The sequence below is a fragment of the Arabidopsis thaliana genome, chromosome 3 (assembly GCF_000001735.4).
Source record: "Arabidopsis thaliana chromosome 3, partial sequence".
In the NCBI taxonomy this organism is placed as follows: domain Eukaryota; kingdom Viridiplantae; phylum Streptophyta; class Magnoliopsida; order Brassicales; family Brassicaceae; genus Arabidopsis; species Arabidopsis thaliana.
In genome coordinates, this window is record NC_003074.8 from 13,561,880 (window position 1) to 13,584,795 (window position 22,916).

The window sequence follows — 22,916 nt, forward strand, 5'->3', positions numbered from 1 at the left end:
TTGATATTCTGCAGCGGAAAGATGAACCATATTGTTTCAAGGTTGTTTTAGCACCCCAAGTGTTGTGCCTCTACCGGTATCCACACGCACACAAACTGGATCAGATTTAGAATGCTAGTTCTTTTGAGGTCTTATCTCAAAACTCAGACAAACTATTTGTCTCTATATTTTTAGGGTTTTGTGATCAAAAGTGTATCTCACAAAAGTTGCTAATATATCATATATATAGCCAAACGTTTAACCCTAACCAATTATGGTTAATAATGGGCCAAAGCCCAATAACTCTTTTTATTGATCTATTTTGCTTAGGTGTGTGACCCTGTAGGTTTGTATAATATTAGTAATAAGTTATAACTCATAGATTATAAGCGGTCTCTAGCAAAACATTATAACCACCTAATATTATACAAATATCAAACCTCGACATTACAACTTTAACTAGAGTAAAGTACAACTGATTTCAGGACATTCCCAACAATCTTCCACGTGTACTGGAATCATCTATTCCCATAATCCATTTGTCTCTATATCTCGATCTCAGCATAAGGCAAGAAATTGTCATCCTTATTCAGCTAGACCATGTTTATCGAACTCCGATTTATACTGATAAAACAAACGACTGACATTCACCTCGTTTGAGCGCGGCCACGCATTTCTCAGTATCAAATCTTCGATAGGCCCAAAGATATTTATCTCCCGTTATATGGGAGGGACAAATCCCATCTTGTTCCATCCATGTTCCTTAAACAATTCATAACGTGCCCAATCACTGTCTTTATAATCACCTTTTACGGCTAACGTTTGACAGAATCAAAGCGAACTAATCCATGAATAAGAAATCATGACGAACTCAGGTCAAAGGACTATACTCTATAGTTGTGATGAGAAACTCTTATGACACTCATATAACAATCTTGTAGAGTTCTCATAACGGGTCAGTCCAATACTGTGTTCTCTAACACATATCTATGTGATTGACTTAATACCACATATTAATGACTCCATGAAACTTAGTCATCAGTCACTTCACATACTAGTCATTCTTAGTTATTAATGTCCCATTTTAATAACCTTGATTAGGGACTTTAATAATCTATGTCATTTTCCACTTACAGGGTTTCATGATCAAGTCACGTACTTGATGACCTATAAGAATGATATAAATTATTTGGGACTATTATTTAATTATCAAATAAATAAATAATACTGAAACAAATTTCATTAATTTGAAAATAAATCCAAATGTATTTTAACATGAACATCATATCATAAAAGAAAAACACCTCCCACTAGAAATAAGATCACATCTTTATAAATCTAATGCCAATCGCAGCAGTATGACTCTCATGCTTTGGCTGCGCAAGAGGTTTGGTAAAAGGATCAGCAACATTTGCATCCGTTGAAACTCTGCTAATCTTCACATCACCTCTATCAATAATCTCACGAATGAGGTGATATCGCCTTTGTATGTGTTTGGATTTCTGGTGTGATCTAGGTTCTTTTGCTTGCGCGATGGCACCATTGTCATCACAGTAAAGATCAATGGGACCAGAAATACTAGGAACCACACCAAGTTCAGTAATGAACTTCCTAATCCAAACAGCCTCCTTAGCCGCTTCAGAAGCAGCTATATACTTAGCTTCAGTTGTAAAGTCTGCCACAGTGCTCTCTTTGGAACTCTTCCAACTCACTGTTCCTCCGTTGAGACAAAAGACAAATCCTGATTGTGATCGGAAATCATCTTTGTCTGTTTGAAAGTTGGCATCAGTATAACCACTCACAACAAGTTCCTCACTTCCTCCATAGACCAAAAACTTATCCTTAGTTCTTCTCAAGTACTTAAGGATGTTCTTGACTACTATCCAGTGACTTTCACCTGGATCAGATTGGTATCTGCTCGTCATGCTCAAAGCACATGCAACATCTGGGCGAGTGCAGAGCATAACATACATGATAGATCCTATAGCAGAAGCATATGGAATCTTACTCATCCGCTCTCGCTCATCATGCGTCGAAGGACACTGAGTCTTGCTAAGAGTTATGCCATGAGACATTGGTATAAAGCCTTTCTTAGAATCATGCATATTGAACCTGTGCAAGACCTTATCTATATAAGTATCCTGACTTAGTCCAATTATTTTGTTTAATCTATCTCTATAGATTCTTATTCCAAGAATATAGGCAGCTTCACCCATGTCTTTCATCGAGAAACAAATTCCAAGCCAAGTCTTAACAGACTGAAGCAAAGGAATGTCATTTTCAAGGAGCAGTATGTCATCTAAATACAATACCAGAAATGCGACTGCGCTCCCACTAGTCTTCTTGTAAACACAAGGTTCTTCTTCGTTTCTAATGAAATCAAACTCTTTGATTGCCTCATTAAAACAAAGATTCCAACTCCGAGATGCTTGCTTCAATCCATAAATGGAACGATGAAGCTTGCATACCTTCCTAGCAGCCTCAAGAACAGTGAAACCTTCAGGCTGTGTCATGTACACATCCCCTTCGAGATTTCCATTAAGGAAAGCTGTTTTCACATCCATTTGCCAAATCTCATAATCATAATGAGCAGCAGTTGCTAGGAGAATCCGAATGGACTTAAGCATTGCGACTGTAGAATAGGTTTCATCATAGTCAATACCATGAACTTGATTGTAACCTTTCGCAACCAGTCTAGCTTTGTATATCTGTATATTACCATCCTTGTCAATTTTCTTCTTGAATATCCATTTACACTCTATGGCTTTTACACCATCAGGTAAATCAACCAAAGTCCATACTTTGTTTTGTGACATGGATTCCATTTCGGATTTCGCGGCCTCTAACCACTTATCGGAATCAGGGCCCATCAACGCTTCTTCGTATGACGTAGGTTCATCACTCTCTATCATAAATAGAGCATGATCGTCCATCACCCAATCTCCGAATCTATCGGGTTCGTGACGGCTCCTTTCGGACCTACGTACCTCAGGTTCCACATGTATAGGTTCTACGACTCTTCGTAGATCCAATCTATGTTCTTCCTGAGAAGTTGGAACATCACCATGTGGTTCTCGAACTTCTTCGAGTAATAATTTACTCCCACTAGTTCCTTTTGAAAGAAACTCTCTTTCCAAAAAGGCACCATTTCGGTCAACAAACACTTTGTTGTCAGTAGGGTGGTAAAAGTAATAACCTTTGGTCTCTTTCGGATAACCTACGAAGTAGCACTTATCAGATTTGGGTCTAAGCTTATCAGTAATCAATCGTTTGACATAAGCTTCACAACCCCAAATTTTTAGAAAAGACAAATTAGGAACCTTTCCTGTCCATATCTCATATGGTGTCTTCTCAACTGATTTTGATGGACATCTGTTGAGCATAAACGCAGACGTTTCTAGAGCATATCCCCAAAAGGATGGTGGAAGATCTGTGTGACTCATCATTGATCGAACCATATCCAATAAAGTTCGATCCTCCTTTCAGATACACCATTCCACTGTGGTGTTCCCGGAGGAGTGAGCTGTGAAACAATTCCACACTCTCTGAGATGATCACTAAAAACTTGGCTCAAATATTCTCCTCCACGATCTGATCGCAGAGCTTTGATCGATTTGCCAAGTTGATTTTGTACTTCATTCTGGAACTCCTTGAACTTTTCAAAGGATTCCGATTTATGTTTTATTAGATAATTATAACCATATCTACTGAAGTCATCAGTAAATGTAATGAAGTACTGATAGTTTCCTCTAGCACTTGTACTCATTGGCCCACATACATCTGTATGTATTACGCCCAATAAGTCACTAGCCTTCTCACTGTGTCCAGTAAACGGGGCTTTAGTCATTTTTCCCAACAAACAAGATTCACATGTCTCATAAGATTCATAATCAAATGAGTTCAAAAGTCCATCACTATGAAGCTTTTGAATGCGTTTCTCGTTTATATGGCCCAAACGACAATGCCAGAGAAAAGTCGGATTCAAGTCATTAGACTTAAATCTCTTGGTACGAATGTTATAGATTGACATGCTTTGGTTTAGAACATAGAGCCCATTCTCTAATGGAGCGCTACCATAAAACATATCATCTCGATCAAATGAACAACATTTGTTCTTGATCGAAAAGTGAAAACCTTCCATGTCCAAACATGAAACAGAGATGATATTCTTATTTATAGCAGGAACATAGTAGCAGTTCTTAAGCTCCAAAACCATGCCTGAAGGTAAAGACAACGAATATGTTCCCACGGCCAATGCAGAGACTTTTGCTCCATTAGCCACACGTAGGTCCACTTGTCCTTCCTCCAAAGTTCTACTGTTGTTTAGGCCATGCACATTTACACAAATGTGAGCACCACAACCGGTATCCAATACCCAAGGAGTAGAACCAGATGTAGTAACATTTACTTCTATAACATAGATACCCGAAGAAGAAATCTTGAATGTTTTCTTCTTCTCCAGATCTTCCAAGTATGCAGGAGGGTTTGATTCATTCAATTTGTCCTTCTTAAGGACATCTCGAACTGAATAGGAACTTTGAGGGGTTGACATAACTGTCGAAAAAGAAAAGCAGATATTAATATGATGTTCATAAATTTTAGAATTCTCAACAATTAAGAAAACTAACACTATACTCCAAACAAATTTCCTCTAAGAGTATAATGATCCAAAATCCATATTTTACTAGAATCCAAGTGAGCTTTGGCTCCACCCCTGAATATCTAGTTATTTAGGTAAGCAACACCTTGCTAATTATATCCAATATAATTCTTGGTTGTGGATGACATCTAATGTCTTATCCAACTCTATGTCTCTAAGCCCAAAACCGTTTTGATAACTTAGTCAAGTAAACCAATTTTATTTCATATGGTAACCGTTACCATCTGTTTCACTCTTAAGCAATTACAGACCGCTGCTTTGGCAGACCCGCCATACAACAACTCAAGTTTTAACAGTTAATAAAATTGGAGAGACATCAACTTACTTGATATTAGATGAGGAATTAATTTTATAACTTAATTTTATATTTAAATTTATATCCAATATAAATAAAATATAAGTAATACATATCCAATATATATTTAATTGAATTATAAACAATTTAGATAATCTTAATCAAATTAAAATTATTAATTATCGAGAAAGTTAATCTTATTAAATTTTAATAGATCTAATCAGATTAAAACATAATATAATCGAATTTATCCTAATCAAATTAGAATCTAAAGAATTATCACGAATATATGTTCAAATCAAAATCCATACATAATTATTAGGAAAATTGACTTTCTCCTTCTCAAGAAGATAAATCACAAACCATAATATATTCGATTATCTTTTTGGTAAGAGAAATATATTGTATGAGGAACAATTCCAAATTAAACAAAGATTCTCATTATTATCCATAACGTGATATACACATATTATATAAAATATTTAAATCTAATTAAATATCCCAAACATGTTCTACTTCTCATAATCCAATTATGACACAACCAAACACGATCATTCTATTATAATACCATTTTCCATGTGTATGTATTATTCTAAGCAAACATATCTTAAATCAGTTGAATGCATAGAAACGTTTTCATACGAATAAATTAAGAAACTATACATCAATTCACGATAATGACATTCACGAGAAGGTGTTTTAACAAAACGAAATTCATCAATTTCATTCATGTTTAATTAGATCAATTATTTAATTTTATCGTACTCTTATTAACCATTAACAACTACGAACGTAAACACATTCTCTTATTATAATTCACACTTCATAAACGTATATCTCATATACGAAACATGTTCTATTAGGCGAATTCGTTTCTACCATGTTTAACAAATTAAATTTCACAAATTTCATCATGATAAACAAATAACAATTACTTATCCATATCATAATATAGATTAAACTAGATTCAAATTCAGTATTAAAAACCTCGCTCTGATACCACTGAAGGAATTTGTACCATGTTTGTAACGATTTATAAAACTAATCACAAATTCAATTGCCAGGAACTGTGTAAACAAAGAATTAAATCTAGATCAAAGGGTTTGAATATACCTGGATATTCTGCAGCGGAAAGATGAACCATATTGTTTCAAGGTTGTTTTAGCACCCCAAGTGTTGTGCCTCTACCGGTTCCACACGCACACAAACTTGATCAGATCTGGAATGCTAGTTCCTTTGAGATCTAATCTCAAAACTTAGACAAACTATTTGTCTCTCTACTTTTAGGGTTTTGTGATCAAAAGTGTATCTCACAAAAGTTGCTAATATATCATATATATAGCCAAACGTTTAACCCTAACCAATTAGGGTTAATAATGGGCCAAAGCCCAATAACTCTTTTTTTATTGATCCAGTTTGCTTAGGTGTGTGACCCTGTAGGTTTGTATAATATTAGTAATGAGTTATAACTCATAGATTATAAGCGGTCTCTAGCAAAACATTATAACCACCTAATATTATACAAATATCAAACCTCGACATTACAACTTTAACTAGAGTAAAGTACAACTGATTTCAGGACATTCCCAACATTGGATCCTCATTTCCTCTAGACCCGTCGACAATACCCGTCTCTTCCAACACTCCCTGTAGAAGTTAACGTACACAAGTCTCTATAATGTACACATATAATCCTATGTATGCTAATAAGTGCGTAGGAATTGAAACACACAAATTGTTACCTCGATAACATTAGTTGCATCCAAATCAACGGAGCCTTTGGTTTCCAACTCGCGTGTCACCTCCATAATATAAATTTTATAAATTTGAACAATTCATAGTGAATTTTATTTTCATATATAGTTAACTTACATTGTTAACTACTTCAAATGGTGAAGGGGGATCACTGTGGGTCTCCTCAGGTACTTCCACTTTCATCCCTGGTACTAATTTGGATTCAGCTGCCGCCTCAACTTGTTGAATTTAACATCGGATAGCTGCATTTTTAGTTATGTATGAAATAATCTATGTACACAGACCATAGCGAAAACAAAATGTATGTACACTTGTGGCGGGTTTGTCGTTAAGTTCAGACTCACGAGATGTATCTCCATCAGAAGGCTCACCAATTTTTTCTTCCTCGCAAACATTAGCTTCAGTCGCAGCACTGGCATCACTTTCTTCTCCCTGAAACAAATACAGTGTAATCCAGTGTCAACAATCTCTGCTTCAGTGGACGAAGAATCCAGTCCATCTTTTGCAGTAAAATCACTTTCATTATTGGCTTCATCCTGTAAGCAGACAGTACAGTTATACGTACATATGGATTTGAAAATATTTAGGAATGTACGTACATGCCATACCTGGTCATCAATGAATCCTTGCATATCTTCCTTATTGGAATCAGAGAGCTCAATAGTGTCGACAGTAAAAGAAACCCTCTTCTTCGGCCTTGAAGAATTTCTTCTTCCGCCGACAACAATGGTAGGTAGTCCAGGGACATCCAAATCTTCCTCTTTGGAATTACCACCAACAGAAAGAGCAGGAGTGTCCACATCATGAGAAACACGATTCAGCCTTGAAGACTTTCTCGTTCTAGTGCTTCCTTTTGTAGACATCCTTCTCGATGCCTTCTTCGCACTCACCAGTGCCTTATCCATAGATGTAGGTGTTTCCCGTGAATCATGGGAAGGTATGGTTTGTTCTGGCTTTTTGCCTATTGGATCAAGGGCAGCACGTATCTCCTGATGGACAAAGTGTTTCATATCTTCTTGCATTTGATTCATTTGGGCTTCCTGCTTCTTGAAACACCTCCTCATTTCAACTAAACACCTCTCAAGCACCGGCTCTCCACGACAATCCTCATCATTTTCTTCATTATCACATTCAACAACAGATTTCTATTTTTTCATAGCAGGTGCTTTCGGGCTCGGGCCCGATGCATTTCTTTTCCTCTTGACACCTACAATATACCAGTTGCTGCTATTTATTGGTTTTCTTCTTGGTGCAATAACCAGAAAATATGAAAACAACATTTATACTTACCTATCTCTTCTTGTTGTTGTGGGCGCACCTGCTTTGTTACTCCAGTATAACCTCGATCCCATTCATCCTCCTGCCACTCGTGCCCATCTATCAACAGTCGCTCAATGTAATCAACTTTTGGATCATCAACTTCATCATCAGCCTACACATTGTCCGATGGTTTCAGAATATAGTTGACCTCAACCTACACAAATAAGTTTGTTAACCATAGAGAATGTACACTTACTTTTTATGTACGTACATAAACAATTGAACACACCTCATCAGCAGCCTCACACTCCAATATGCTAGATGTCCGGATTGCCTGCAGTGAGGAAAGCCGATGGATAGACCTCTGAGTAAATGTCCTGTTAGCTTGATCATCATGTACTAGCTTAGCAATGGATGAGAGTGTTTCAAAAGCAAATAGTTGGAGTTCTAATGGGAAGCCATAAAGTGCATAAGACCCATCCAGTAAACACCTTATCAGTAGTTCAACATCAGAAGGTGTTTGTAATTTTGCTATCCTGCCCAAAGTACGGGTAAAAGACACCCTTCCCCATGGGTATTTGAAGAACAATTCCACGTTCTTCGTCTTTTCAACAGTCTTCAAAATCGGACTGTTGGGGTTATTGTGGGACGCTATCACACCATCTACCAGAATTGTAAGAGAGAGAACCAGTTGCTTCCACCCTTCCATGCTTTCCTCCTCCTTCACCCAGCTCACCAATTCAGCAATAGTTGGATTCGGTTCCTTCCCAAACCTCGGCCTAAACAGAGTCTTCCAAACACTTTTACACCCAAGTTTCACCTTTATAACAGCCTCCACGGCTTTCTTCTTGGGATACTTCCCACATTCCAGTCCAGTTATGATACAAAATTCTATTAATCCAAATCTGATAGGATGACCGCCGAATACCATCCACATCTCATTCACCTTCTTTGTCACTAACTGGCGGCATATTAGTCCAAGAACAAGCTTACCAGAGAAGGAAGACTTGTTTGCATGTATTTTAGAAAGATCCCCAAATGGAGAATCGAGAAGAAACTGCATCTCTTGTTTTCCCTTGAATACACTTGCTATGTTAGAAATGTACTCCGGTTTAGAGTACGCGTTCATCTTCGTCTTGACAGGGTACCGGTCTAGAGCAAAGAGTCTTTGTGGTAACTCTTCAACCATAAGATCTTCAGTCGGAGCAACACTTGTACTGCCTGCAATTAAAAGTGATATACAATTAGGCAATACGAATTCCTGTACGTACACAGGAATTATCCAGATTATAACTCAAAATCTGATTTTTGGCGGAAACAGAAATTTCCAATTCAACTTCTCAAAATTCCATCCTAAAGATATGCTAAATTCCGACTAGTTCTAACCCTTTAATCAAACAAGCTTTACGATTCCGATACACCCAAAGACAACAGACGATAAATTAGAGATACTAACCCAGCTCCTCTGTTGCCTTTGTCGGAGAGAGTTTTCTCCTCGGGGAAACTCTGAGTACCCGCTTCTCCTTCTCTGGACCAGTATCCTGGGTATGTTGCTTTGTCGGGACTTCGTCGTTTGCTTTATTCCCAGCCATAGCAAAAGTTGCTATCTCGCCAGAGGTTCCTCACTTCGCTCAAAAAACTGCAACTTTCTCTTCGCCGGATTTTGGAGTTCAGTGGCTCAATTCAACTACCCAACAATTCGAAGTGATGTCGAAATATGAAGGAGTGGATAATGAATTTTGAACTTCTTTCTATTTCTCTCTCAAATCTCTCCGCCCCTTTCTCTTTCTCATTTTCTTCTTCTTCGGTTTCTTCGTTTCATTTTTTTTTTTTCAAAAACTGAACCGTAGAAACTAAACCGAAACCAACTCATGTGCGGTTTGGTTGCTTCCATTAAGGATATTTTGGTCCGAAAATGATTGACAAGACAAACGGTAAAAATCATATCTCACTTTGACAAATCATGGGAGTAATTCTTTTTTCGTCCACTAATGTGAAAAATTCTTTTTAATATATTGCAAATTTTATTTTTTATTTTCTCATGTTAATATATGAAGACAATAGCCATCTCGCGTTTTCACGCCTCCCTCAAGCTCAGACGCGAACAACGAGAGATTGTGCTTCCTGAATTCTCATAATTGAGATACCATAACTCAAACGGTGTGTGACTAATTTGTCAGATCGTCAATGTTTTAAGGCCCCACGTTCGAATTCTGATGATTAGATCACCCAGAAAAGTGGATCTCCATGGATAATGCTTTTCCTTGACGACGGTTGTGTGATGTACAACCCGAAAGAAGGCAAAATTGAAAGGAGTCTGATAGAATCCTCAGGGATTTGGTTCCTGACAAACTCAGATAAATGGTGTCTAATGTTATATTCTGGATGCAATTTAGCTATTATAGATGTGTTTAGCCAGGATAGGAGGATCAATTTTCTGCCTCTAGAGTCGCTCCAATCAGATACATATACTCTCAAGCGTGTGGTAGATAAGGAATACTGTTTTGAATTACCTAGTGGCGATTATTGCAACGAGAACGCCGATGATCTGAGAGGCCGTTTGTGGGTAGACAAGAAGACGGGAGAGTTCGTTGTAGTGTGGTTCTTTAACCCTTATACCTATTTATTCTATTGCAAGAAGGGGGATACTCATAACACTGTCATTCCCTTGTCTGACCAGGTCCCCAAGGTTGTAAATGGCTTAACTGATCTAGTACTCTGGGGTTACCGTCTTTACATCGCAACCAAACGTCGTTTCGCTCGAGTTATTGATTTGTCTGGATATCAAAGGTTTCGAGGATGTCACCGGGAGTAACCCAAAGCAAATGTTTTCCCCTCTCGGAGAACATAATTCTTTTAGCATTGCGGATATAATATCAGGAGAGGTTTTGTTGGTTGAGGGCATAACCTTTGAAAACTAGAGGATCTTTTGTCTCTTCAAAGGATCCTAACAACTTAGACGACCCACATGTCTACCACCACCCCCCCCCAAGCTTCTTGAGGTAGATTCTCTTGGTGATGAAGCCCTTCTTCTTGACTTGGGTATTACCATGCCTGCTAACCATACCCTAGGTATCAAGCCAAACTCTATCTATTTTACTCGTCATGACCGTGCCCGTTTTAAAATCCCTTTTGATCTGGACATATATGTGTTCAATCTTGCAACCAAGACCCTCAAACGCTTCCCTCAACTCGCCAACATGAATCTCAAGGATGCTCAATGGTTTCACCCCATGACTTGAACGCCACAATACATGCTTTCTCTTTTTAATTGGCATTGTATTTTCTCTCTTTTTATTTCTGTCTTTGTATTAAATTATATGACATTGCCACTTGCTGGACACCTTACTTGGCACTTTCTTTGTTAAACCCTAACCGTCATGTAAATTTGTTTGATATAAATCTTGATTCAGGAAAAAGTCTCCACATCTCAATTCGTTTCAACGCTTTGTTTGATGTATGTATGGTCAGACTTAGTTTGATGTATGTTGGAAAGTTTGTCTAGTCTTGAAGACCAAGGACTTAACTACTGTCAGCAACTTCAGTTTGAATCTTCGCTTTGTCCTGACATTGTATTAAAATTAAATTTACAATGCTTGTAAGACGATGCATCATGTGGTCGCCAATTTGGTGTCTTACCATATCCTTTTGAAGGTATAGAAAGATCTAGGTCTCTTCGCAAATTGTACTCTTTGTTGAAATATATGTATCAGTTGGCAAAGGATTTAGAGTCACACATATCATTACCAAACGACGAATTTGTTTTATAATGTAACTTTGTTTTATGAGATTCTCCAGCACTTACTTTGGGAGAGAAAACGCCGGAGGAGTAGACGAATCAGAATATTTTATTAGATAGTGTTGTTTTTTGTTGATTTTTGAGTCTATAAATCTATGCATTATTATTTTTTATTTTATTTTTTATTTGAGCATTTTATTTATAACAAGATAAGTTTGTATGTTTGAGAAAGTATCAATATAATTTGTATCTTAGTCGGTAGTGTATAGGTGTGGGTTAATCAAAGGAGTCGGGTTCGAGTCTCAATTTTGTTAAAAAAATTTAAAGCCAAAACGACGACGTTTTATAATCTAAAAGAACTTCTAACTGGATATTTAACCCTGTTAATTTTTCCATCAGTTGACTTCACGTTACGTGTAAAACGGCCGAGTCAACAAACTTTCATAATTGACTTTGAAGTCAACCAAAACTTCATGATTTTAATGGCGATTCTAAAGTCCAAGCTTTTTACATCCCATTTTTGAAAGTTCAAGCTTTTTTTGACATTTTTCCTTAAGTTAGTAGAGAAAAAAAAAAAAGTAGGAGATTTTCATTTATATTGTTTTTATCACATAATGGTAGGCATAAAACTAAAAAATTAAAATCTTCTAGAGCTAGGGTCATAGATTCAGGAGCTAGTCATCATGTTACTCATGAAAGAAACCTTTACAAAGATTACAAATCCTTAGAAAGAACTTATGTTAGATTACCCAATAGTCAAACAGTTAAGATAGATGGGATATGTAACATTCAACTTACTGATGCTTTACTTTTATAAAATGTGTTTCATTTCTCTGAATTTAAGTTCAATCTATTGGGTGTCAGTGTAATAACTAAATCTTTAAATTCTAAAGTGAGTTTTACTTCTGATGATTGCGTGATATAGGCTCTTACTCATGACCTATTGATTGGCAAAGGTAGTTAAGTCGCAAATTTGTATGTCTTGAGTTTGGATAAGTATCTTATTCATGTCTCTGATCATACTTTTCAAGGTAAGTCTATTTGTTCTATCACTGTTGATACTTTAGATGTTTGGCATAAGAGATTAGGGATCCATCTGTTGCTAAGATTGAATCTCTCTCTGAAAAACTGTTATTACCAAAGTCAAAGATAAATAATTGGTTAGCACCTAAACAATTTCATCTTCAGGCCATTCACAAGATTCTGAAATTTGTGAAGGGAACAATTGGTCAGGGATTGTTTTATGGAAGTGGTGATGTTTTCTCCATTAGTGGTTTCTGTGATGATGATTGGAGAGCTTGTCAAGATTCTAGACGATTAGTCAAAGGATTTGCTATCTTGATTGGTCAATCTCTTATCTCATGGAGGTCCAAGAAACAGAGTATGGTTTCAATGAGTTCAGCATAATCTGAATACAGGGCTATGAGCAAGACCACTAAAGAACTGATCTGGTTTACTTACATTCTCAAAGCTTTGCGAATTCCTTTCACTCTTCCTTGTTATCTGTACTGTGATAACAAAGCTGCTCTTCACATAGCTCAGAACTCTGTTTATCACGAGAGAACTAAACACATTGAGTTCGATTGCCACCAAGTTCGTGAAGCTACTGATAATGGTGTTATGAAGACCATGTTTGTAAGGATAGACAATCAACTTGCAGATGTCCTTACCAAAGCTCTTCATCCAGCTCCATGTAGAGAGAACATGCGCAAGATGGGAGTCCTCAATATCTACTCGTCTCCATCTTGAAGGAGGGTATTAGGATTGAAATGTGTTGAGCTGGTTCAGCTGGTTAAGTTAATTCACTACAAGAAATTTGCTCATTGTTAGCGCTAAAAATTTGCTATCTTACGTTATCGATAGCGAATTCACAAACGCTATGTTCTCGGTAGCTATGGTAGGTGTCACTCCTACGATAGCGGTTTTGGACATGCTATTATAGTTAATGATATAATAGCAAAATTGGAACGCTGTTTTAAATAGTAATATAGCACTTTAATGTTTTGTTAAAAAATAACGACGATTTTAATTTCGTGCCATAATAGGTTATTCTATGTTAGCAATTAGTTCGTGCCATAATAGATTTTTTTTTAGCATTACTTTTTATGCTATGATATATGATTCTTCTACCATAATAGTAAATAATTGTTAAGTTTTGTTTATTTATGCGGTTTAGTTATGCTGTAATACAATCTTTCACAACTTGTTTGTTTTTGCTATTATATGAATTTCCAGAACCCAACATAGAGAAAAAAAGTCTGAATAGAAATTTCATCTAAAGTCAGAATCAAAAACAACATAGAGGAAAAATCCATACAAATCATTCAACATAACATAAGTCTAAATCATAAGTCTAAATCCAAAGTAGACAACAAGTGTTATTCTGAATTACATAATACAGGTTGATTAGTCTAGTCTAAGACTACTTTAAACTAGCTACCCTGGACCAAAGTTTCTTCATTCCCTGCAATAATCAACAATGTCTCATTTCAGTTTCGTATATAAAACCAAAGTACAAGGATCACTGTAATCTAGAAACTTACCCAGTTTATTCTTAAACTCAATAGATGACAAACTTATCCATTGGCCATGCAATAGATGAACCAAGTGAATCTCTCATATAATCGATTTCATCTGATGCCCTCCAAACTGTTGCATCATCTATTTTCACTATATCCACCCAAACTCTAGCTACATTAGCTCCCAAGCGAACATTGTGTACCTTTTGGTCTGGGTCGACTGGATGCACACGTCCTTTAGCAACCACCTGCTTCCTTCCACTGATATCCATTAACTTACACTTCTGATTGGCCTTGATAACTTCAGCTACACCTTTACGCTGCCATGTTACAATATAAACCAGTTTTAATGTATGTAGAAAAATAATCAGATTCAATACGTAATAACAACAAACAAAATACCGGAGATCTTCTCAGAGGGAGTTGTGAATCCAGCAGTTGAATTTTCTTGACAAGAGACTTTGAACCTGTAGCTGTGGACTTCTTAGCTATGCCCTTTGAAACTGTTGCAACGGATTTTGTACTTTTTGCTGTAGATATCTCAGGGGATGGCTTATAACCTACTGTTGCAGTTTGTGAACCTGATGCTGCTGCTTTCCTGGACGCTGCTGCTTTCTCTGATCCTGCTGACTTGCCTACTGATGCTGCTGACTTGCCTACTGATGCTGCCGACTTGCCTACCGATGCTACTGCTTCCAATGGTGATTTTCCTCTTGCCGCAGAATTGTGAAGTGGAGATATGTGGCATGTTGCATCTGCAGGGTTTTCAAAGATAACTTTGTTGACAGGCCATGGAAAGGTAAGTCATTAAACAGTCCTCAAGGTAAGTCACATCCATCGTTGACCTCCATATAAATGTCTCTGGTTGAAGAATTGCATCGACATATATCTTCACTATTGGAGGTCCGAGAGGATTCCCATTGACTAATGCATTTTGTTCTTGTGTCTGCCAACGTCCTTCTGCAACAACAACATCATTTGAAGACAAATCAAAAAGCTGGCATTTGTTATTTGGTCCCTGTCAAAAATATTGAAACCCGGAAATACATTATGTTAATAGAAGATCATTACTCTATATATGAGAATGAGACTGAATAATAAACTTTACCTGGCCTACAATGTCTTCTTATTGGAGATCCTCTTCTAGGCTAACACACATAGCAGCAGGCCATGCAATCATATGTTCAACGGCTTTCTCAATGGTGAACATGTTAGCCGCAGGTCTCCAAAGGAATGCTTCTGGTTCAATATCAGTGTCAATCAAGACTTTAACATCGGTAGGACCTAAGCGACAGTCATTCACTAATTCACCCAGATCATAAGGAATAATACATCCCTCAGCAATTTTTGCATACGAACCAGCCCAATCAAGTAAGACACATTTTGGTTGTGTCCTTTTGTTCACACTCTGTAAAAGAAAAAGATAGACAAAGTATTAAGTGAGTGTATCTGTTAGAGCAAATCAAAGCATATGATATGAGTGACTTACTCTTGAAGCTGAGTTTTCACCTACTTCAGGTGATTGTATCTGTTACAAAAAGAGAAAAACAAAGTCAAATCTTATGTACTAATTGAGCTGTAAGTCTTTATATATAAATAGATAAGTGCACTAACCTGGTTCTTCATTTTCTCAATTATTTCTTGTAGCTCATTGACCTTCTTTTGTAGACGAAGCTGATTCTCTAGCATTTCAGTCATACACTTGTGCTTCACTTGGAAACAAGCTAACTTGGTCTTATTCATATTGCGACCCATTGCTCTCATTCTACCTACCAGGATTGTCAGGCCCTAACAGTTACCGTAGTGAATCTTGTGCTTCATTTGTTGATGGATTATCATTGTTAACAATCTCTTCTGCCTTTTTCTGAAACTCATAAGATACATTTTAAAATATCAAGTGTGATTCAAAATGCCAAAATGCAAATCAAACAAAACAAAATAACTCACAATCTTTTCAGCAGCATTCGTATTCACTTGTGTACCATCTTTCTTAGTACGTGACTTAACCCAAACCTTTAGCCTTGTCACTTCAGATGGGTCTGCACTACCAGTTTTCTAAACCAAAAAAATGATCTCAGTTAATACATAAGTGTTTGGACTTTGGAAAAAGGCTGAGCAATATGAACAATATAAGTGTGTACAAGTTTTACCATGTCTTCGGCAAGTCTAACCATTCCCCTGCGACTACAAGTGTGTGAAATCTGATTGCGCCTTCTTTCCTTGTGGCTATCGCTTACAACCTAACAGATGAATGTTAATTTCTATTGTATATAGATAAATTTACAAATTCCAAATGCATAGCTTAAATTCTTGGCTAGTTTTGAGCTTCACAAATTTACGCCAATCAAAAGGAGAAATGTTTTTAGGTCGCATGTTCATCCTCTCTTGGTTAGTCTTAGCTTCTCTAATGTTTGTAACTGGCCTTGATTTCCAGGAGCTCCACAAACATCCCATCCGCCTAAGCAATGTAACCTTTTGGTACTCTTCATCTAGTTCAAACCTTGTTTGCAATCAAAAACAAAGCAGTTAAGTACTCACCAATATCTAATAAACTTGTAAATTTTACACAAAGCTTACCTGAACAGATTTCCAGAGAACAGTCCTGAGTTCTTCACCAATTTTAGTCCAACGTTCAATTGTGATTGGAACGTGTTCTCTTACTAATGCCCCTACAAATGCTGCCAGCTTAACTGAGCCTTTATCAATAGACTCTCCCATGTTACTGAACTCTACTCTTACTCTCGCATTTGGATCCTTGGCAATATCCTTCAGCCTAGTTGGTCCTCGATGTCTCTTACGCTTTGGCTCAACATATTCATGACCCTCAGATAAAACAAGCTCTCCTTAAGGTTCTTCCTCATTGACCTTATCCGGATCTCCATCAACCACCTGATCTGGATCTGCTACTTGATCTGGTTCCAAATGATCTTCACCATTCACCTTATTTGCATCTGATACTTGAACTTCAGCTGGTTCTACATGTTCCTCATCATTGACTTGTGGTTCAATTGTACCAATATACTCGACCTCATCATTGACATTCTTTGCATTGACCTTTTTTTGTTACTTCTACCTCGCCTTTTCTTCTGTTGTCCCATCTTAAATCACCTGAGAAAAATGAAAGAGTAAAGGGTTAAGTACACCGGATGCAGATAAGACATTGAACACACTGTGGGAAACAGACATAAAACATAGAGAAGACAACAAGGAATGAAAATGAAACAAAAAAAAACTACATTTCACAAACATATATTCCTTCACAATCAGTCCTCTCATTCTCAGCGTCATCCAAGTCAGCGTCTATGTCAACATTTGGTGGGAATGTGCCAATGGCTGCAATTGAATATACAAACTCTTTCTGACAGAATCTTCTTGAAGATCCTCTCAATGCAACATACCAAGGTGTTGAGTCATCTTCTCTTAGGTTAAAAACTTGTTTTGCTTGAGAGGCTAGTATGTACGGATCCCATAAAAATGAGACTTGACTATGATTCAGGTTTATAAGTGTCTTTTGCATTAGACCTACAGATAGCAGTTGCCTCATAGTACACACCACTGTTCTGAGTTTTTTTTATCCACTGTTCTTGTATGAAATCGCTGCCCATTCACTATATAACCAGTATATGTCCTTGCACAACTACGTGGACCATAAGCTAACCATTTAAGTGTTTCTTCATGTCTGTTTGAATCAAGAGGTATCTAACAAATTTAAAAAGAAAATGTCAGACACCTATATGCTTACTGATAAAGTATAGTGTTCAAGTGTCATGTGTGAGAGATAAACATGCCTGTTTTTTAAGCCATGAAGCAAAATTCTGAGTGTGCATACTCCATAACAGTGATGCATCACGTCTGCATCTTACATTTGAGTCTTGTAGATGTTCCAGGTGCTCACTAATACAAGGAGAAATAAGAAGTAGTTAAAGACAGCCATATGGATAAGTAAAATATATATAGCTAAGTAAAATGAACATGCTGACTGGAACTTACTCAACATAAGATTCAAAGACTGCCATATTTTGGATGACAACCATATGGGCTATTTTTGTCTCTATTTCTGTAAGATTAATATAAGAGCCTGCTGAGATTGGAGGCCCGTCAAGTATAAAGTTGCTCTCATACTAAGTAATTCTATCAACATTTTCCTGAACATTTGTTGTCTTCTTCAAAAATTCACTAAAAACTGTATGCATTCTTCAGCTAGATAACAAAATCCTTTAGAACTTTCATATATCTTTCAAACGGATACATCCATCTGAAATGAACTGGTCCACCTAACCGAACTTCTCTGCCTAAATGTACTGTCAAATCCTCCATTATATCAAAGAAGCTTGGTGGGAAAAACCTTTCAAACAGGCAAAGGGTTTCAACGATCTCAGTTTCTAGTTCCAAAAGTTGCTCCATATCAATTACTCGTCGACACAAGTGGTTGAAGAACGTACATATGCCCCTGATTGCAACCCTAGGACCTTTAGGTAGCAACCCTCTAAGAGCAATATGCAGAAGTAGTTGCATTAACACGTGATAATCCTGTGACTTAAGTCCCGTGACCTTACACTCATCTAATGAGACGCCTCTTGATATGTCTGAGCAGTACCCATCTGGACCTTTGAAGTCATACAACTGTTTGAAGTCATACAACCATAAGATGGTCCCTTCTGGCAGTCGACCCTGCGATCGAGTATATCAGTCATTTCTATCACTTTTTACTGTTTTCTGCATCAACATTAGGACTGTTAGAAAACCAACCAAATTCTGCCTGGCTTGACTTAGAAACTTCTGATCATATCTCATCTGTCTGCATCACACCCATTTGGATTGACACCAAAAATACTACAACGACAGGATTAGTGTTTTAGGATAATTGAGCAAAAACCTATTATCAATTTGGCGCCGTTGTCAACTGGGTGCTTGTTTGCTATATTTGAGATTTCAAAATTGTTAAGATCAAGTTCGTTTTTGTTGTAAGAGATACTAACATTGTGTCTTTTCAGACTTTGTATTTCAGGTACTTAGCAACCAACTTTATTTGTCAGTTATAGCCAGGTTGTACCTGTTGCATGCATACACGGTCACAAGGGAATCAGAACTTCCTATTCAACGATAACATCGACCGTATTGCTTGCCAACTGAGAGAACTGAAAGCAACAGACACCATGGCTGACATTGTAGATGAGCAAAAGCAACCTAACAACATTGGTGTTGGTGACTTCCCTCACAACCACAACCAGTGTCATGGCATTGTTCCACCTCCAATACAGAACAACAACTTTGAGATCAAAAGCAGCCTCATTGCAATGGTGCAGGAGAACAAGTTTCATGGCTTGCCAATGGAGGATCCGCTCGATCATCTAGACGAGTTTGAAAGGCTTTGTAGCCTTACTAAAATCAATGGAGTTAGTGAAGATGGTTTCAAGCTTCGCTTGTTTCCATTCTCACTTGGAGACAAAGCACATATGTGGGAAAAGACGCTACCCTAGGGATCAATCACGTCCTAGGATGACTGCAAAAAGGCTTTCTTGGCAAAATTCTTCTCCAACTCTAGAATTGCAAGACTCCAGAATGATATATCCGGATTCACTCAGAAGCAAAATGAAACCTTCTGTGAAGCTTGGGAACGCTTTAAGGGTTATCAAACCAAATGCCCTCATCACGGATTTAAGCAAGCTTCTCTTCTCAGCACACTCTATAGAGGCGTCTTACCTAAGATAAGGATGCTGCTTGACACCACTTCAAATGGGAATTTCCTGAAGAAGGATGTTGAAGAAGGGTGGGAGCTAGTTGAAAACTTCGCTTAGTCGGATGGTAATTATAATGAAGATTATGACAGAAGCATCCGCACCAGTTCTGACTCTGATGACAAGAACCGTAGAGACATGAAAGCTCTCAATGACAAACTAGACAAAATCCTCCAAGTACAGCAGAAACATGTTCAACTCATCTCTTAAGATGAACCATTCCAAGTACAAGAGGGGGAGAATGATCAGTGTCCTGACAGCTATGTTCAGAATCAAGGTGGCTACAACAAGGGGTACAACAATTACAGACCCAACCCAAATCTGTCATACAGAAGCACCAATACCGCCAACCCTCAGGATCAAGTCTACCCTCAGCAGCAGCAGAACCAACCCAAACCGTTTGTTCCATACAACTAAAGCCAAGGGTTTGTTCCAAAGCAGCAGTTTCAAGGAGGATATCAACAACATCAGCCACCACCTGGTTTCACACCACATCAACAACAAGCACCTGCGCATCAGAATTCAGACATAATGAAAATGCTCCAGCAGCTCATTCAAGGACAAGCCATAGGAGCAATGGAAATCGCTAAGAAGCTTGCTGAATTAAACAACAAAGTCGACCGACAAGGCGTTGAACTTAACAGCAAGTTTGAATCACTGAGCACTAGGATGAGATATGTGGAAGGCATCCTCGCTTCACCATCTGTTAATAACAACCTAGGCCAGCTTCCAGGGAAAGCAATCCAGAACCCTAAGGAGTACGCCACTGCTCACGCCATCACTATTTGCCATGATCGAGAGCTGCCAACTCGACATGCCTCAACCTCTATCACTAGGGACAGTGAAGTTCAAGAAGGGGAGGATTTAGTTCAGAATGAAATTCCAGCTGAAATAGCAATAGAGGAGCCCATACTCGATCGCAGTACTCGATCGCAAGCTCAAGCAGTACTTTCTTCTGTTAAAACGCCTGTCTCTGCTAAAACCAAGGATAAAGTCTTTGTTCCTCCACCATACAAGCCTCCACTACCATTTCCAGGGAGATTCAAGAAGCAACTAATAAAGAAGTATGAAGCTCTCCTTGAAAAACAATTGAAGAACCTTGAAATCACAATGCCTCTAGTAGACTGTCTTGCGCTAATATCGAACTCACACAAGCGTGTGAAGGACATGATGACAGAGAGGATCAAAGAAGTTCAAGGAACTGTGGCGTTAACTCACAAGTGTAGTGCAATCATCCAGAAGAATATTGTTCAAGAAAAGTTGGAAGATCCGGGATCTTTTACTCTACCATGCTCTATTAGGCAACTGGCTTTCAGCAACTGTCTATGTTATCTAGGAGCTTCAGTCAGCCTAATGCCACTTTCTATGGCAAAGAAGCTGGGATTTGTCAAATATAAGTCGTGCGACCTATCTTTGATCCTTGCTGATAGGACCTTAAGAAAACCCTATGGCCTACTAGAAGATATGCCTATCAAGATTAATGGAGTAGAAGTACAGACTTTGTTGTGCTTGAGATGGATGAAGAACCTAAGGATCCTCTGATGCTAAGAACACCTTTCTTGGCCTCAGTTGGAGCGGTGATAGACGTCAAAGATGGAAAGATTAATCTCAATCTTGGGAAGGATATAAGGTTAGTGTTTGACATCAGCAAAGCTCCAAGAAGATCAACCATAAAGGGACAGACCTTTAGGGTCCAAGGAGTGGTTACAAAAGATGGATTTGAGACTGAAAGAGTAAAGGAACGAAGTTTAGCTCCAACACGACCTTCAAGCTCAACCACTCAATCTAGTACGCTCTGTGTAGTTGATTGACCAGAACTTAAAAGGAAGTCTGATCTCCAAGAAGAAACCATCCAGAAGCTAGCTTGCACTGTTGAGGAATTTAGGGATAAAGTGAGTCGGATGCAAAGGGAAGCTATTCAACCTCAACTTGGCATTGAAACTATATCAAAGAAGAAATTTGTTTCAGAATGGTCTGAAGAAGAAGACTACCAACAAGCAATAAAAGAAGATTACAAGGAAAGGGCCATTGAATACTCAATTATAAACCTGTCAAGAGAGCATGCTAAGTCCAATGTTGCATCTGCTAAGGAAGAACAAAAGATTTCAATTCTTCTCTATCACCCTCCTTAAGCCTAATGAGTGTGAGGAGTCAAACTAGAGACTTAAAACAAGCTCACTTGGGAGGAAGTCCCATGATTATCCTTGTAAATAATTTTTCTTTCTTGTTATTTTTGATTTGTTTTGGTTGTGTTTGTGGTTCTCAGGAATAGAGAAGTAACCTGGAGATAGAGTAAAAATTCAAAATTTTTACTCCATCTCATAGGTGGAGATCGAGTATCCCGCGCCAACGGAGGAGGAACAATAACAAGGTCCCACTATTCCATGGGATTACACCAGAGAGGAGATGGACGACTACGTCTCCAAAGCCTTCAACTGAGGTACCACAAACAACCATCATTGTATATACCATTTTTTGTTTTCGTTTTCTTTTAGTGTCTCTTGAACTCTTCTTTAGACTTCTACTACACAAGGGACTGTGTAGTTTAAGTTTGGGGGAGGATTCAAGAAGTATTTAACATGTTTTCTAGTGAGTCTTATTTGCATCATTTGAGTCTTAACTTCATCTAAGGCATAGAAAAAACCAAAAAAATTGAGAAAATTTCTGAAAAATGTATTCCACAAAAACAAAGTGTTCATATAGTTGCATCACATTTAGGATTGAGTCTATGATGTTTCATATAGGATTGTCGCATATGCATTGGGGATTATGATGAGATAGCTTTGTAAGCATTTTGGTTCATTGTTGCTAGTTGTCTGATGCGTAGTCAATGAAATTGAAGTAAAACTACACCATGTCTTGAATGCTCTACTCGATTACACTGTTATTATCTGATACCATTCCCTATCAATTTGAACCTGAATCTGACTTGCAATTATAATGTCTTAGCATCGAATTTGAATTAAATTTT

The 22,916-nt window shown here is 37.7% G+C and overlaps 7 pseudogenes across 7 annotated transcripts; 3 read left to right on the forward strand and 4 right to left on the reverse strand.

Annotated features, from left to right (window-relative positions):
* Positions 1-1,310: 1,310 nt before the first annotated feature.
* Positions 1,311-4,503, reverse strand: AT3G33011 (annotated as a pseudogene; the record flags this gene model as incomplete). The annotated part of the gene is made up of 1 exon: positions 1,311-4,503.
* A 2,012-nt stretch (positions 4,504-6,515) lies between these two features.
* AT3G33010 lies at positions 6,516-9,541 on the reverse strand (annotated as a pseudogene; the record flags this gene model as incomplete). The annotated part of the gene is made up of 1 exon: positions 6,516-9,541.
* Positions 9,542-10,100: 559 nt separating this feature from the next.
* Positions 10,101-11,186, forward strand: AT3G33025 (annotated as a pseudogene). Its single transcript has one exon.
* A 1,151-nt stretch (positions 11,187-12,337) lies between these two features.
* AT3G33030 lies at positions 12,338-13,429 on the forward strand (annotated as a pseudogene; the record flags this gene model as incomplete). The annotated part of the gene is made up of 1 exon: positions 12,338-13,429.
* An 819-nt stretch (positions 13,430-14,248) lies between these two features.
* Positions 14,249-17,683, reverse strand: AT3G33035 (annotated as a pseudogene; the record flags this gene model as incomplete). Its single annotated transcript has 1 exon — positions 14,249-17,683.
* Positions 17,684-17,713: 30 nt separating this feature from the next.
* Positions 17,714-18,903, reverse strand: AT3G33045 (annotated as a pseudogene; the record flags this gene model as incomplete). The annotated part of the gene is made up of 1 exon: positions 17,714-18,903.
* Positions 18,904-19,267: 364 nt separating this feature from the next.
* AT3G33055 lies at positions 19,268-22,095 on the forward strand (annotated as a pseudogene; the record flags this gene model as incomplete). Its single annotated transcript has 1 exon — positions 19,268-22,095.
* Positions 22,096-22,916: the final 821 nt, after the last annotated feature.